This window comes from Pygocentrus nattereri, chromosome 3 (genome assembly GCF_015220715.1).
Source record: "Pygocentrus nattereri isolate fPygNat1 chromosome 3, fPygNat1.pri, whole genome shotgun sequence".
NCBI lineage: Eukaryota > Metazoa > Chordata > Actinopteri > Characiformes > Serrasalmidae > Pygocentrus > Pygocentrus nattereri.
The window spans coordinates 27,059,931-27,077,654 of NC_051213.1; the positions used below are offsets into that span (position 1 = coordinate 27,059,931).

The 17,724-nt window shown below is 40.8% G+C and overlaps 1 protein-coding gene across 1 annotated transcript in view; it reads left to right on the top strand.

Annotated features, from left to right (window-relative positions):
- Positions 1 to 17,724, top strand: part of cdkal1 (CDK5 regulatory subunit associated protein 1-like 1) — a 365,636-nt gene that overhangs the window by 295,982 nt on the left and 51,930 nt on the right. The gene's annotated exons all lie outside the window — the stretch shown is intronic.

Genomic DNA, 17,724 nt, shown 5'->3' on the forward strand with positions numbered 1-17,724 from the left:
CCATAAAATCACATACTCATTCCTGTTAGTGCCGCTGGTATTTTGCCTTTTCCTCAACGGTTTCACTGCATCCACTTCTCTCCCTTGACTAATTACTGCTCTGTGCCATAATCAAGTCCAAATTGAATAGCCCATAAAGACTGGAGGTGAAGCTGCATTGGGAGACATTATAGCCAGAGAAAGAGCAGTGAAAGGAAAGAGAATGCCTGTAAACGGTTAGAATGGCAGAGGGAATGATATCATTTCTTGGTACTATGAAAAAGATTTGTGTTTTTTCTTCCCTTGTTCCCTCTGTGATCAGATTTGTGTGTTTGGAGACAATCAATCAGCCTATGATGTGCTAGAATGCCTGTGTCAATATGGACATGGTCCAAATGAGAATTGAGAAAGGAAAAAGAGCTTCCAAGGGATTTTCCTATTTTGGCTGGTTAGTTTTCAAGGAAAGATTAGACATGTCTGGGATATATCAAAAGAAGAAGACTTGACAGTCTGCCCCTGAGTTTGCAGATGTTTCAGAGTTTAAGTCAGTGATTGCTCCCGAAATAGTGATTTGGAGTGTTTTGAATCAAGAGTTCAGTTCAATCCAGTTCCAGTAAAAAAATGTTTACAGTATACGAGTGAGAGACATGTTCAGCCTGTTCTCAGATGCATGAAATAATAATACAAAATGATTGCAATTCACAGCCTCACAGTAGCACAGTTCATTTTGAAGAAGTATGCTATAATAATAGGATGAATAGTACAACAGTCCATAGCAAAGTAAAACATATGCCAAGAAAAAGGTTTCTTCATTCTTTTTTTTGTTGTCCAAAGATCTTTGTGAGTTTGTTTGTTTATCTACTTCTCAGAGCAAAGAGTTTGTGGTTTTAGTTTTCTACCACTGAGTAGTTGCCCTGCCATTAAATCTGCACCATCTCTTGTTCCTGAAAAGAAGCTTAGTTTGTGGCTGATGTGATGTTGGCTTGTCTTTTCTGCAGCAGATATGTGCTCTTCAAGCTTGCACATCATCCCTGAGATACATCTGTGCCAAAGCATTAGACTCTTTTTAAAAATAATTTAATCAAATAATGTTAACATGTGTCAGAGTTAATGGAAGCTAATTTATGTTAAGGGAGCAGTGCTAACTGCACCTAAAAAGTTCCCACATTTGTTAGCTTCATTAGCAATTTAGTATTCCTTTAACTGCCTGACAGTGACTTGGGAAGATTAACAACACACTGTTGATATGCAACATCTTTTTCTCACAGATCCACATTCATGCTGATTCAAGTCTTTCTACAAAGCATAAATCCATACATCCACATCTATAGATGCAGGTGTTCGTCCATTCCGATTCATTTCTTCTTGGTCCACTTTGACAGTGGCCACCTTCTGCAGCATTTACCGAAGTGATTATTGGCCGGTTGCTTCAGTGTCCCAGTCAGTCAAACAGAGCTCCATAGGTAACTCATGATTTTGTATCCTGGCAGCAACCATTTTGACCCCGGCATAGGAGAGCAATGAGTAAGTGCTGTTTCACTAATCCCATTCTATTGATGCGTGAGCTTCCACTTTGGCTGCTCATGGTCATTTGGCTTTAAAACGCTTAATAGAGACAACTTCCTGGGGTCCCTTGGCTTTGCTTCTTGGCTGAGGTTTATTGGTCACTCTGAAGTATGACGCAGAGAGAGGGAGAGAATGTAGAGCATGGAAGAACAGGGAGGAAATAGAAGGACAGATGGTGGGATGTGAATGTAAATGTTAGAGAATAGTTCATCATAAAATCAAGCATTATTTATACAAATAATGAGAGAAGGTAACATACAGACTTCAGTTTGGCTGCTATTGTTTTTAGATATGCAGTATACTTTTGTCTTTTTTCATAGATAACAGTACACCAGAAGGTGTCGGCAACCACATAAGCTAGTGTATTTGAGATTACTTAACAACTCGGCACAGTTTGATGCAGCTGTGTGAGGAGTGTGCAGATTACATGATGCCAGTTGATGGTGCATGTGCTTCCATTACTTGTTAAATAATTGTTATATATAGTTCCATTGTATGGAGAAAAAAAAAGAAAAGAAGAGGAGATGATGATGCAAACATGTCCTGAATAAAGGCAAAATTGAGGAAGTTTGATTTTAAACTGATCAATTAAAGGTAAACAGCTAAATCACACTGGACAACAGCCTTGTGGTGAGTTAGAGGAATCAGAAAGCATTTTCTACTGTGCTGCAGAAAATTTGAACCCACAGATTTCTCGTAACATCCTCCAACATGTCCAGCGGTCACCCATAGGTCTGCTAACCAATGACTCCTTTTTAAACCATGCTACCATATGTGAATAATTTCCCATTTAAACCATCAGGGAAAGAAAATAAACATACATGATTGTGTATTACATTGAATACACAGCCATTAGGGGTGTACTTTGTGTACTTCTGGTGCCGGTCCCAAGCCCGGATAAATGGTGAGGGTTGCGTTAGGAAGGGCATCTGGCGTAAAACTTGTGCCAAAACTATCATGCGGATCACAAATATGATTGCCATACCAGATCGGTTGAGGCCCGGGTTAACAACGACCGCCTCCGGTGCTGTTGACCAGGAGGGTGCTGGTGGTAATTGGACTACTGTAGGTCGAAGACCATCAAAGAGGAGAGGAGGAAGGCAGGTTAGAAGGCAGCGAGAGAGAAGGAAAAGCAGGAGTGTAGAGGTTAGAGTAGAGACTAGAGTAGGTAAAGGCAGAGAGCTTGCAGACATGGAGAGAAGGAAGGTAGATATTCTGTGTGTCCAGGAGACCAGATGGAAAGGAAGCAAGGCCAGGAACATTGGAGGTGGATTCAAACTGTTCTATCATGGTGTAGAGAGGAAGAGAAATGGAGTAGGGATAATCCTAAAGGAACAGCTTGGGAAAAGTGTTCTGGATGTAAAGAGAGTGTCAGACAGGATCATGAGCCTGAAGTTGGATGTTGATGGTGTAATTTTGAATTTGGTCAGTTCATATGTACCACAGGTTGGTTGTCAGTTAGAGGAATTTTGGAGTAAGATCGATGAAGTGTTAGATGGTGTCCCTAGAGAGGAGAGATTAGTGATTGGGGCAGACTTCAATGGACATGTTGGTCAAGGGAACAGAGGGGATGAAGAGGTCCTGAGTATGTATGGTGTGAAGGACAGAAATGCGGAAGGTCAGATGGTTGTAGATTTTGCAAAGAGAATGGAATTGGCTGTGGTGAACACGTATTTTCAGAACAGGGAAGAACCCAGGGTGACATACAAGAGTGGAGGGAAGTGCACACAGGTGGATTATATCCTTAGCAGGAGATGCCACCTAAAGGAGATTGGACATTGTAAAGTGGTACCAGGGGAAAGTGTAGCAAGGCAGCATAGGGTGGTTGTCTGTAGAATGAGATTAGAAACAAAGAAGGGGAAGAGAGTGAAGACAGAGCCAAAGATTAGATGGTGGAAGCTGAAGGAGGAGGATGGTTGCAGGCAGTTCAGGGAAAAATTGCAACAGGCCCTTGGAGGCAGTGAGGAGCTACCTGAGGACTGGGGAAACTACAGTTAAGGTGGTGAGAGAAACTGGCAAAAATGTGTTGGGTGTTTCGTCTGGTCAGAGGAAAGAAGACAAGGAAAGTTGGTGGTGGAATGAGGAAGTCCAGTTCTGTGAGGCTAGTCACATAGCGAAAAGAATGGTGGCAAAGGCTCAGGCTCAGGCCTATGATGAGCTGTGTGAGAGGCTGGACAGTAAAGAAGGAGTAAAGGACTTGTATCGTTTGGCTAAACAGAGAAATAGAGCTGGAAAGGATGTACAGCAGGTTAGGCTGATAAAGGATAGAGAGGGAAATGTACTAGTGAGTGAACAGAGAGTGTTGAGTAGATGGAAGGAGTATTTTGAAGAACTAATGAATGAGAAAAAGGAGAGAGAGAGGAGGACAACGGGGGAGAGATAGTGGATCAGGAAGTGCAGAGAATTAGTAAGGTGGAAGTGAGGGCAGCTTTAAAAAGGATGAAGAATAGAAAGGTAGTTGGTCCAGATGACATACCTGTGGAGGTATGGAGATGTTTAGGAGAGAAGGCAGTGGACTTTTTAACCAGGTTGTTTAACAAAATCCTGGAGAGTGAGAGGATGCCTGATGAGTGGAGAAGCAATGTACTGGTCCCCATTTTTAAGAACAAGGGTGATGTGCAGAGCTGCAGTAACTACAGAGGTATAAAGTTGATGAGCCACACCATGAAGGAATGCTAAAGAGTTGTTGAAGCAAGGCTAAGGAAAGAGGTCCAGATCAGTGAGCAGCAGTTTGGTTTCATGCCCAGAAAGAGTACCACAGATGCAATTTTTGCGTTGAGAGTGTTGGTAGAGAAGTACAGAGAAGGTCAGAAGGAGCTACATTGTGTCTTTGTGGATCTAGAGAAGGCATATGATAGGGTGCCAAGAGAGGAACTGTGGTACTGTATGAGGAAGTCAGGTGTAGCTGAAAAGTATGTTAGGGTGGTGCAGGACATGTATGAGGATAGTGAGACAGTGGTGAGGTGTGCAGTTGGAGTGACAAATGGTTTCAAGGTGAAGGTAGGGTTACATCAGGGATCAGCTTTGAGCCCCTTCTTGTTTGCAATGGTGATGGAAAGGTTGACAGATGAGGTTAGGCAGGAGGCTCCATGGACCATGATGTTTGCAGATGACATTGTAATCTGTGGTGAGAGTAGAGAGCAGGTGGAAGAGAATCTGGAGAGGTGGAGGTTTGCACTGGAGAGGAGAGGAATGAAGGTCACTAGAGACAAGACGGAATACATGTGTGTGAATGAGAGGGAGGCAAGTGGAAAGGTGAAGATGCGAGGAGTAGAGGTCGTAAAGGTGGATGACTTCAAATATCTTGGGTCAACCATCCAGAGCAATGGGCCGTGTAGAAAAGAGGTGAAGAAGAGGGTGCAGGCAGGATGGAGTGGGTGGAGACGGGTGTCAGGGCTGATGTGTCACAGAAGGATAGCAAGCAAGCAAAATTTATTTATATAGCGCTTTTTACAACAGGTGTTGGCACAAAGCAGCTTTACAGAACAATCAGTATTACAGAGAGAAGAGAAAAGAAGAAAGAAAATCCGGGTCCGAGTCCCCATGAGCAAGCCAGCGGCAACGGTGTCAAGGAAAAACTCCCTAAAAGAGGAAGAAACCTTGAGAGGAACCAAGACTCAGAAGGAGAACCCATCCTCCTATGGTCGACACCGGACAGCAAACATTATTAGTATGAAGTATTATAGTAAAGTGGGAAAAGAAAGAGAGAGATCTGAGGGTGAGGACTGCACAGCGCTGTACAGCAAGAAGCTCAGTGGTGGTCAAACCGGTCCAGAAGGCTGGTGAGCAGCGGCACCAATCAAGGCAGTAGAGGCAACAGCATCAGGCGCACAGGATGGGCAGCTGATCAGCTCGGCAGAGAAAGGAGAAGAAAAAAAACAGAGTTAGTACTGTAAAGAGTGGCTGACCACAGATTACAGTAAAACAGAGCAGTGAAGACTCCAGCAGGTCTAGACCTGACAGGGAAGACTAGTCACCAAATGCTTGACTGTACAAATAAGTTTTTAGCCTAGACTTAAAGATTGGGGCTGTTCCCGAACATTGGCAGGAAGATTATTCCAGAGCTGGGGGGCTTTGTATGAGAAAGCTCTCCCCCCTGATGTAGCTTTATTTATTCTAGGTACCAGTAGTAAGCCAGCACCTTGTGATCTAAGTAGGCGTGATGGTTCATAGTGGGAGAGGAGCTCACTCAGGTACTGAGGGGCGAGTCCGTTTAGAGCTTTATAAGTCAGTAATAGAATTTTATAATCAATGCGAAATTTAACTGGTAACCAGTGCAGGGCTGATAAAACTGGACTAATATGGTCAAACTTCCTAGTTCTTGTGAGGACTCTGGCTGCAGCGTTCTGGACTAGCTGAAGCTTGTTAAGGCTTTTGCTGTGACATCCAGACAGCAGGGCATTACAATAATCTAGCCTTGAAGTGATAAATGCATGGACTAGCTTTTCTGCATCCTGTAGAGATAATGAATTTCTTAATTTAGCGATATTGCGGAGATGCAGGAAGGCTGTTCTAGTGATATTAGATATATGTGTGTCGAAGGAGAGATCAGCGTCTATCATGACACCAAGATTTTTAACAGATAGGCTTGATGAAACTGAGAGATTGTTAAGTTTTAGTGTTGAGTTAGACAGTCTGTCTCTGGCTAATTTTGGACCAAGAAGCAGGACCTCTGTTTTATCTGAGTTAAGTAACAGAAAATTATTTCACATCCAATCTTTTATGTCTTTTATACAGTCCTCAATCTTGCCAAGTTTAATTTTATCATCCGGTTTACTTGATATATATAACTGGGTGTCATCTGCATAACAGTGGAAATTTATGCCGTGTTTACTGATAATGGTGCCTAGTGGTAGCATATATATTGTAAATAATATAGGTCCTAAAACAGAACCTTGTGGAACACCATAAATTACTTTTGCACGAACAGATGATTCACCCTTTACATTAACAAACTGATATCGATCAGTGAGGTAGGACCTGAACCAGGAAAGAGCTGTTCCTGTTACCCCTATAAGGTTTTCTAGTCTATCTAGTAGGATAGCGTGGTCTATTGTGTCGAATGCTGCACTAAGGTCAAGGAGAACTAACAACGACACATTTCCTTGGTCCGTGAATAATAGAAGATCATTTATATTTTTTACTAATGCTGTTTCTGTACTATGATGTGGCCTAAAACCAGACTGAAATTTTTCATGTAGATTATTCCTATGCAAATAAGGGCTTAATTGTTTTGCTACCACTTTTTCCAGGATCTTAGATATGAAGGGGAGATTTGAGATGGGTCTATAATTTGATAGTTCACAGGGATCAAGGTTAGCTTTCTTAATCAGCGGTCTAATTACTGCAAGTTTAAAAGTATTTGGGATATATCCGAGGCTAAGAGAGGAGTTTATTATTGACAAAATAGGCTTAGTTATTTCTGGTAAGATTTCCTTGAGTAGACCTGTAGGGATCGGGTCCAGAATACAGGTTGATGGTTTTGCGGAAGAGACTATTTTGATTAGTTCATTTTCTTGGAGTAATGTAAACGATTCCAGCCTATCTGGAGTGACTCTAATTTTCTCAGGGTCTAGACTGGAATTATAAGCCACCAGGTTTGTGGAGTTTAACTGTGTGTTCAGAATTGTCTGTCTAATTTTTTCAATTTTGTCACTAAAGAAATTCATAAAATCATTGCTGCTATAGGCTGATGGCATCTGGGGTTCAGTGACTCTTTTGTTCTGTTAGTTTAGAAATTGTGCTAAATAGTAGTCTGGGATTGTTCTTATTGTTTTCTATGACAGAGGAGAGATAGGCTGAACGTGCTGCAGTAAGGGCTCTTCTATAGTCTATAAGGCTCTCCTTCCAGGCGGACTGGAACACTTCTAATTTAGTCAGACGCCATTTTCGCTCTAGTTGCCTGGCCGTCTGTTTTAGAGTTCGAGTGTGATCGTTATACCAAGGGGTGAGTTTTTTCTGCCGTACTATCTTACTTTTTAATGGAGCTACACTGTCTAACGTAGATCGAAGAGTATCCTCTAAGAATTTGGTCATAGTATCTAACTCAGTAGGATCAGATGGACAGCTGACTGAAGTTGATAACTGCGGGAGGTTTCTGATAAAAATAGCAGCAAGAGTGAAAGGGAAGGTTTTCAAGACAGTAGTGTGTCCTGCTATGATGTATGGTTTGGAGACTGTGGCTCTGTCTAAAAGACAGGAAGCTGAGCTGGAGGTGGCGGAGATGAAGATGCTGAGATTTTCGTTGGGAGTGACAAGGATGGACAAGATTAGAAATGAGCAGATCAGAGGGACAGTGAAGGTGGAGCAGTTTGGATATAAAGCCAGAGAGGTCAGGTTGAGATGGTTTGGACATGTGTTGAGGAGGAATAGTGGATATATTGGTCAAAGAATGTTAGAGATGGAGCTGGCGGGCAGAAGGAGAAGAGGTAGACCTCAGAGAAGGTTTATGGATGTAGTGAAGGTGGACATGGAGATGGTTGATGTAAAAGTAGAGGAGGCAGTGGATAGGGCAAGATGGAGGCAGATGATCCACTGTGGTGACCCCAAAAGGGAGCAGTCGAAAGAAGAAGAGTGTATTACATTGAATAGGTATCTTACTGACCGCTGTACATTCAAACTCAGACTCTCTCTCTTTCTTTCTCTTGCTCTTCTTGGCAAAGTGCCAGTCTGATTGTGTGTAATTAGTGGTAGTGGATGGAGCTCACACATCTTTCCGTCGCATGCGATGCTGTGCCGCCTACACACGGTCAGATCCAATAGGAGAACCTATGAAAAAATAAAGCAAGAGCCGGGGTCAAAGGACACAGCAACTGCTAAAGCTGCAAAATCATAAAGTAGATTTGAAGTTAAAATCTTCTTCTTCTTTTAGTGCGTTTTGCATGCATGCTATTGCAGCAAAGACTCTTCGTTTACACACTTTTACATGGCACCTATCTACACCGGTGAAGCTGTACTGCAATATTGTACTTTACTGAGCTGTTTTCAGTGGGCTTTGTTTAGCTACATGGTCCCTACAGAGTGCATGTATGCACTGACTGGCTTTTATATTATCCTTATAGGTGCACTCTTTGTCCAATTTATCAGGTCCTTTTACCATATAAGTGTAATTGTAGTTCTACAATTACAGACTATAAATCTGTTACTTTCCATACTTTGTTGGCCTCATTTTACCCTGTTCTTCAGTTGTCTGGACCCCCACAGGACCACCTGATCATTCTTAGAACTACATTAACACTGATGTGGTAGTGGTGTGTTAGTGTGTGTTGTGCTGCTTATGCTCTGCAGAACAGTGACTGTTCCAAGCTTGCCTTCTTAACTAATGTAACTATTTTCCATGTAATTTTGTAACTTCAGCATGCAATCGCTGAATAATAATCCTTAGGAAGTAATACATCTTAGTTTAAAAGCACTTTGATCAAAATGCTAATGCTTAAATTACTGAAATATGGTGCTAAGATGAGTTTAAATAGTAAAGATTATTCTTTGTGTGAATTTTAATCACAATCCTCAACAAGTCATTTTCATTTTGACTTGTGGTGCAGTTTAGAATGGTTAACCACAATTGTGATATCATTCGGTTTTCTGTGTGTAACTATGCGTTAGAGGTTCTTAAAATTGTTAGTAATAAAGTGTATTGAAGCCAGTCAGTTGTGTTGTTTGGTAGTGTAGGTCTGAATGATTCTACCTCACAGCAATATATATAAAAAAAGTTATTTGGTAGAAGGCCAGTACATATGCTACCTCTTATTTTATAGTTTTGATGTTACTTAAAAATGCAAAAAAATAAACAAAAGCTCTTCTAAACTTTGCTATGTACAGACTGGAAATTTGTGATTAAATCAAGCTGCTTTAGCTGCTACAGTGGCCACAGCTCTTGCAGCCACCTACATGAAAAAAAAAGAATATTATTGCTCCTTTGTTGTGGGTAATGAAGAGCCACAAAACTAGGCTCTTTAAAAATGTCTCAATAATTTAAGAATAGTTTGCATTTGTTAGCTCTAAAAATCACTTTCACAGTCATCCAATCCCACTGAAATTCCCCTCCCTCTTTCCTCTGTAAAATGACTTTGGGTATGGTAAAGGTGCTTTCATAAATCAAATGTATTATTATTATTATTATTAATTTTATTTTTTTAACTAGTATTTGAAAGCATTTTCTGGCCCTGCTAGCCCCTGGATTGGCCCTCTATAGGAGCAAACTTCTGCTGGTTTTTAAAACATGCCCATACAACACCACTCTTCTTTGTAGCAACGGATGGATTGCTTTCTGTCTCTAATAGATTTATTTCTAAATCCACTCTCTCCCTCTGTTCTTTTGATTATTTAGTGTGTGTGTTACAGATGAATGTGTGTTTTGTACTGTAGCCAACCAGAACTCTATTGGACTCGACAAAGAGCCGGGGGAGGAAAGTGTTATCCCAGATGCACGCAGACACACACACACCCACACAAACACAAGCACAATCTGCTGCTCAGTGTGTTTGTTGTTGTGCCGTCTCCGTTTCTCTCTGCACAGGGAGGGAGTGTGTATCCACATGCATTGGCAAGCTCAGCCAAAACATTGCGGATGCCTTCGCCTTTGATTCTGTGAGAGTGGTGTGGAAGTGAGTATCTGTACAGCACAGTTGTTATGCCACACTTCTGTGTGTGTGCATGTGTGTTTGAGATAGTGAGAGGGAGAGAGCTCATGTGCACGTGTGTGTATACATTTTCAGGACTAAAATGTTATGTTTTTCAAAAAGCCAAAAGGGTTCTGAATTAATTGCTTTGTTCAAAAGCTACATGTTTAATTTGCTTTGAAGGGGCAGCAACTTTTCCTTTTGGTTACTCAGGTACATACAGGTTAGGTTTAGAACATTACACAAAAGTCTCCTACACTAAGAATATCAGACCTAGCTGTGTTTGATTGATTTACTCTTTACTTATGCGCACCCTAATTGCCACTCTTCTGTCCCTCCAGTCTTAAAACCAAGAGGTCACAGCTTTGGTCCCCCACCAAAAGTTGGTCGTAAAGTAGTCGCTCACATTGTTACTGCTGAAGAGACACTAAAATTCAAGCAACCACCCAAACTCACTTTAGCATAGTAAAAGGTGGAGGGATCCCAGAACTTTTTTCCACCTTCAAAAAAGTGAAAACTACGAAGCCCCGCTGGTGACATCCTGTATAAATAAAAAATAATGTGTGGCCACGACGTAATCATCTCATTCCCACACCTTACTAAGTTGTGGCCACGCATTAGGATCTCATTCCCACGTGTTAATCTATGGAGCCCTGCTGGTGACATCCTATATAAATAAAATTAATCATCTCATTCCCATGCCTTATTAATGTGTGGGAACAAGATGATTATTTATGCAGGATGTCACCAGCAGGGCTCCGTAGAAAACCCATCTTAGCGAATGAAGAAGTTACGACACAAAGTTTACAATATGTTACGTTGTTGTTGGTTACAAGCTCCAAATGTCCACATGTAGGCTAGAGATGTGTAGTATCAAATCCAGTGTTGGGAAATTAATTTATGCTATACAATCTTGAGCTTACATAACAAATTCCAGTGGTGGACGAAGTACACAAATCATGTACTTGAGTTAAAGTAGAGATACCCAAGGTAAAATACTACTCCAGTAAATATGAAAGTCCTCCCTTTAGACCTCCAGTTGAGTAAAAGTTCAAAAGTATTTGCATTCAAATGTACTTACCGAAAGTAAAAGTAATAAAAGACTAATTATGACTTTAATCTCCTATTGCCATTTTTATAACAAGACTCTTGCTTCATGAACTCAATTTACAACCCCAATTCCAATGAAGTTGGGACGTTGTGTACATAAATAAAAACAGAATACGATGATTTGCAAATCCTTTCAAACCTATATTCAGTTGAATACACTACAAAGAGAAGATATTTAATGTTCAAATGGATAAACTTTATTGTTTTTTGCAAATATTCACTCATTTTGAATTTGATGCCTGCAACATATTCCAAAGAAGTTGGGTCAAGGACAACAAAAGACTGGGAAAGTTGAGGAATGCTCAAAAAAACACCTGTTTGGAACATTCCACAGGTGAACAGGTTAATTGGGAACAGGTGTTATGATTGGGTATAAAGGCAGCATCCCTGAAAGGCTCAGTCATTCACAAGCAAGGATGTGAACAACTGTGTGAGCAAATAGTCCAACAGTTTAAGAAAAACGTTTCTCAATGTGCAATTTAAAGGAATTTAGGGATTTCATCATCTACAGTCCATAATATGATCAAAATATTCAGAAAAACCATCATTGAATGTGATCTTCAATCCCTCAGGCGGCACTGCATTAAAAACTCACATCATTCTGTAATGGATATTACCACATGAGCTCAGGAACACTTCAGAAAACCACCGTCAGTGAACACAGTTCGTCGCTCCATCTACAAGTGCAAGTTAAAACTCTGCCATGCAAAGCGAAAGCCATATATCAACACCACCCAGAAACACCGCCGGCTTCTCTGGGCCCAAGCTCATCTGAGATGGACTGACGCAAAGTGGAAAAGTGTCCTGTGGTCTGACGAGTCCACATTTCAAACTGTTTTTTGAAATCATGGACGTCGTGTCCTCCGGGCCAAAGAGGGAAAAGACTGTCTGGATTGTTATCAGCACAAAGTTCAAAAGCCAGTATCTCTGATGGTATGGGGGTGTGTTTGTGCCCATGGACTGGGTAACGTGCACATCTGTGAAGGCCCCATTAATGCTGAAAGGTACATATAGGTTTTGGAGCAACATATGCTGCCATCCAAGCAGCGCCTTTTTCAGGGACGTCCCTGCTTATTTCAGCAAGACGATGCCAAGCCACATTCTGCACGTGTTACAACAGCGTGGCTTCGTAGTAAAAGAGTGTGGGTACTAGACTGGCCTGCCTGCAGACCAGACCCATCTCCCATTGAAAATGTGTGGCGCATTCAACAATTAGTGTCCTTAGTTCCCAAACGCTTATTGAGTGTTGTTAAAAGGAAAGGTGATGTAACACAGTGGTAAAGATGCCCCTGTCCCAACTTCTTTGGAATGTGTTGCAGGCATCAAATTCAAAATGAGTGAATATTTGCAAAAAAACAATAACTTTTATCCATTTGAACATTAAATATCTTGTCTTTTTAGTGTATTCAAGTGAATGTAGGTTGAAAAGGATTTGCAAATCATCGTATTCTGTTTTTATTTATGTTGTACACAATGTCCCAACTTCATTGGAATTGGGGTGTATGTGAAAATGGTAAACCAAAAAGAATGTCATTAATTAGTCTGACACTGACATCTATTACAATTGTCATAAGAACAAAACACTGAAGGCAAACAATTTGCAGAACCAGTAGAACCAAGTGGCTCTGAAATAACTTCTGCAAACAAGCAAAGTTTCAGTTTAAGATTTAGTTGCTACTTAGTTACAAGTTGAAGTTTAATAAAAACTTGCTTTAAGGTTCACAAATGAGTTTACAAATTTCTTTACTGTATTGCATCTGCAGTTCTCTGTTCATAAACAAACTAGCAAAAACAAATTTTACTATAAAATGAAAGTGTTTGTAGAAGTTCAGAAAAGACACTTCAGTCACAACTGCATATTCTATATTGTGGTTTATTTAGTTCCATCATTTATGTTGGAGACACTCCCAAATGGACACTCCCAAAATTCCCAAGAAAAAAAGAGTGTTTTAGAGCCACTGTTACTAAAAATAAAAATAGTGGATTTTGGGAATAAAAAATATCCTAGTATTTCAAAAACAAAGTCATAGAATTATGCCATTAAAGTGGCATTAATACCAGGAAAGGTCACAGTATTGTGGCCAAAGGCTTTGCAAAGGGAAGGCAGCACCTCCTCGTGTTAAAATGAGGATCGTTTAGGAGTTGGAGTTTTGCTTTCATATTGATTTCACTTTTTAAAAAAATACTCTGTGTTCCTGTCATTCCTGCACATCAACACCAGCCTGTTATTAGTATAAGAAATGGCTGAGCAAGTTTATTTAGAATAAAGAACCAGATGGACTTGGAAGAAACTGTCTTGTCTGTTTTGTTGCGGGAGAATCACAGGCGGGGTCATCTACATAGCTGTCAGTGGCTACATATCCATGCCATTCAAAGAGGGCATGAAGTTTCAGGGACAACGAGAATGATAATCAAAATGATTGATCCACAAAGAGACAGGAGTGTGTGGAACTCTGGTGCGCCAGTACAGTAACCAAGATCCCAACGCGTTATGGCAGCCACTTACAGTTAGCCTACTTTATCCTTCAAATATTATGACTTTTTTCTTGAAATATTACAACTTTTTTCACGAAGTATTATGACTCTATTATCAATGTTTTGTTTTCTCTAAATATTCAGACTTTTTTTTTCTAAATATTATGACTTTATTCTCGAAGTTCTTCTATTTTTCTTCTATTTTCTTCTTAACTTCTATTTTTATGAACAGTGGCCCGACTTGTCCAGGGTGTATCTTGTCTTCCGCCCAGTGACAGCTGGGATAGGCTCCAGCACCCCCCGACCCAGAAGCAGAAACGGCTTAGAAGGGGTGTGTGTGTGTGTGTGTCCTAGAATTTTTGCGGATGACCTAGCTCAGTGTTGTACCTGAATTCAGAGGTGTGTCTAATATATGCAGCTAGCACATATTTGTGTTTATATGATGAAAATTAAAATAGTCCCAAGTCCCATTGCATGTTTAGTTTATCTCGGTACAGTACAGGTTCTTACATATTCCATGCTTTATTTTATGTCAAAGCACCTTCTCAGCTCTCCGTAAACGTCACAGTGCTCTAAGGCAGGAGTTCTCAACTCCAAGCCTAACTACAAATTACTCTAAACAGTATGATATTGTACAGGTAAAATGACGAACACAGTATTACTATTTAGAAAGTCAAATTTTTTTCAATCTTGTAATATTGTAAACCATGATAAAAGGTTAGGGTAGTTATCATGGTATAAAAATTTTATATCAGCCCAAGCTTAATGTGTATGTATGTGTGTGTGTGTTGTAGTATTGGGCCTAGGGCGCAGACATGTGTTCTTTGTGTGTCTGTGTGGTGCTGGAACAGGGATAACTCATTTCTGCAATAACCTTCAGCCACGTGGCCTGACGTTGGGAATAAATTGCTCTCTTAGCGATGCTAATATCCTGTGCTGTGAATGAAGTAATTACACTGGTCCTGGCCCACTGAAAGAGGCGTAATTATCACCATTCTGCAGCCGACGCTACAGAGAGAGGGGTGCCTGTTTAAATTTTAATGCCCAGCGCCGTTCCCCCATCCACACGCCTCCCTCTACCACCTAACTCTGACAGGCACCCCGCTTTGTGTGCCTGAGTGCATGTGTGTGTGGAGGCGCCCCCCCCTCACCATTCATTATTCAAAGTGTCTGTCTGTCTGAACCTGATTTACCAGCTTCAGTGTTGAGCCAGCCAGAGTAAACATTATTCTCTTATTTTCAACCTGACTGTGTATAAGCGTGTTGAACGAGGCATACGTTCAGCCTGTGTGTGTGTCTGTGTGTGTCTGTCTGTAGAACAAGGCAAACGTTTAGCCTCTGTCAGTGTGTGCAGGTTTATTTAACATGTGCATGTTAAGCATAATATACATTCTACCTCATTGCTTGAATATATTGTTCTTTAATCATTTTCACAGTGTTGGCTGTCACAGTACTGATGCAGCAGAAGTGCAACTTGCAAATGAGCTTCTGACTAATCACTAAATGTTTTGTTATGTGCACTGAGCATTCTGTCCAATCACAGATGTTCTTTGGATGAATCAGTGCATTCACACAGCCAACAAATATATCACCAAGTTGTTCACTCATGTTTTCATTAAGTTGAAAGGTATGTCTAAATTGCAATACATATCAGTATGGCTGCGTTATTATGGTACTTTGTACATGTAATACAGAAAATTAAAGAGTACCTATCTTGGTTATCTTGGACTGCGTTTGTGAACAAGGCACAGGGCAGCCAAACAGAGCGAAGGCTATTTACATACAGTATATCAGTCTTAAAGGCACAATAACTAAATTTTTCATTCCAAGAGACAGAGTTCATGTATAAATCATAAATTATGACTAATTTGGTATGTATACAAATGCCAACATCTTAAGTGGGTAAATCATCACTAGGATATATAGAATATGGGAACGTTATTTTTCAGCCTTCGGAAGAGTCATCTTGTCCATTTCTGCTCTGTCAGGGTAAGAGACCCGCCTTGACTGTAAGGAACCACTGGCACCATTTGTCTGGCACTGTGTGTTTTGTGTGTGTGTCTTCTGTTCGCAGGCTGTGCTGGGAGGAAAATCGGCATGTATTGGCATTGGAGGGGGGCTATTATTGTGTACAGACGCATATAAAGAGCTAGAGGCCACTGGGCCCGGCCCCACTGTTTTGGACTATGATTAATGCGATCTATCTATGGCCAGATGGTGGTGAACAAGGTCCATCAATCAAAGTGAAAAGACTATTGAGCAACTCTCACAATGCTTGGTATAAAGCAGAGGGTTTGCTCCAGTCCCCAACCTCAGCAGCGGCCAGACGCCCAGCAGCCGCCCAGCCATGGAGGCCTTTGGTAGGCTGGGCACGCAGCCTCTCTGGGTCTGGGACCGTGTAGGCTGGGGATAAGCCTGGCCCAGACTTTGCACTTCTGAGGCAACCACAATAAAGGGAGTAAAGGCTTGGGCGTATGTTTGTGTGTTGGAGGATTAAGTCTCTGCCTATACTTGTTTATCACAGCAAGACTGAGAGTGGTCCACCACCCAAAAATATCCTGATCACTGATGAAGGGCTAAAGAAAGGTTAACCAAAAAAAATATATATATATATATATATATATATATATATGCATGTGTAGATGGCTATGTATGATTTTTAACTGCACTGTTTCAGCTTGCAATAATGGCACAAACGTGTCTTATTTCGTTCCCTTCCAGATTATCTGCTTGCTGTTGATTGGCTGTAGTTTCCTACAGAGCAAGGATTTGGCTTCCCACTGATTCCTTCAGTGAATACACAGGCACACACCTTGTTAATCAGTGATTGCTTTACTGTAGTCCCTCATTGACAAAGCTTCAGTGCATGATTAGCAGAAGGCCAGAATATCTGTGGAAAACACAAATGGTTCAGCAGTCTTTTTTTTTTTTTGCGCTTTGTCTTTGCACTTCACTGTGAGTGCCCTAAAGAAATACTTCACTCAATATATTCTTGGACCTAACAACAGATGAACTTTCACAGAATAAGTTCAATGGTCACTGCAATCTTTGTATTATTTCTAGCATTTTTCGCACTGATATTATTAGCTACTGCTATAATAATATCCAGCAGGCAGAATAGACTGACCATTGCTGTTTATGGGCTCACCCAACTAGTCCACTTAAAGGAAGTTAAATATTAAACTTTCTCCACAAGAAATGCTTTAGTGTATGTTCAGTGCCTGCTCAGATTTCATATTTTTTTCTTAGATTGCATCTAATTTGGCAAAAAAAAAAACCCTTGGGTGCTTCTTTGTGAGTATAAGGATTCCTCCGTTGCTGTAATTACCTCCTGTTTGCAGGGTTTGTCTCTGAAATTATGCATTTATTCATCAGGAAATGGGAAAACAACAGTCGTGATGGTTTTTGGTCTCTGCCGGTACTCAAATCATATCTTCCCTTGACAAATTCAGTCAATTGCCAGTATTCATTCGTGTTGGCTTTAATTACTTTCATTTGTGGGGGAATATTTTTGTTTTGTTTTTTTGTTCCATCTCCACCCTCAATATTACCAAAGACACCCATTTGTGTGGCGCTTACTTGACATTTCTGTTGGTTAGTCCTGTCTGTGGCTGTGTTTCATGTTAATTAACTCTTGTCAGTTGAAGAGGGAGAGAGTGAGACAGGCTTTTTCTTAAATGGTCTAACTAAGCACATTCCACTGGAACACCAACATTGATTCTGATAACGTGCTACCTTTACATGTCTGTGTTTGCCCAGAAAAATGGTCAGAATTTGACTGCCACTGACAGGTCTAAGTGGTTGTGTTTAGTTAGCACTACTTCCGTCTCTACTAAGCCTGCTTAAGTTACCTGTTCAAGCTTTGGGATGGAGAGCAGGGAGTTGTAACTAAGGGATGGAGTTATTTAAGAAAGTCATAGACTAAGTAAAGTGAATTTGAGCAAAACCCCTTTTTGCATACAGCAGTGATTAT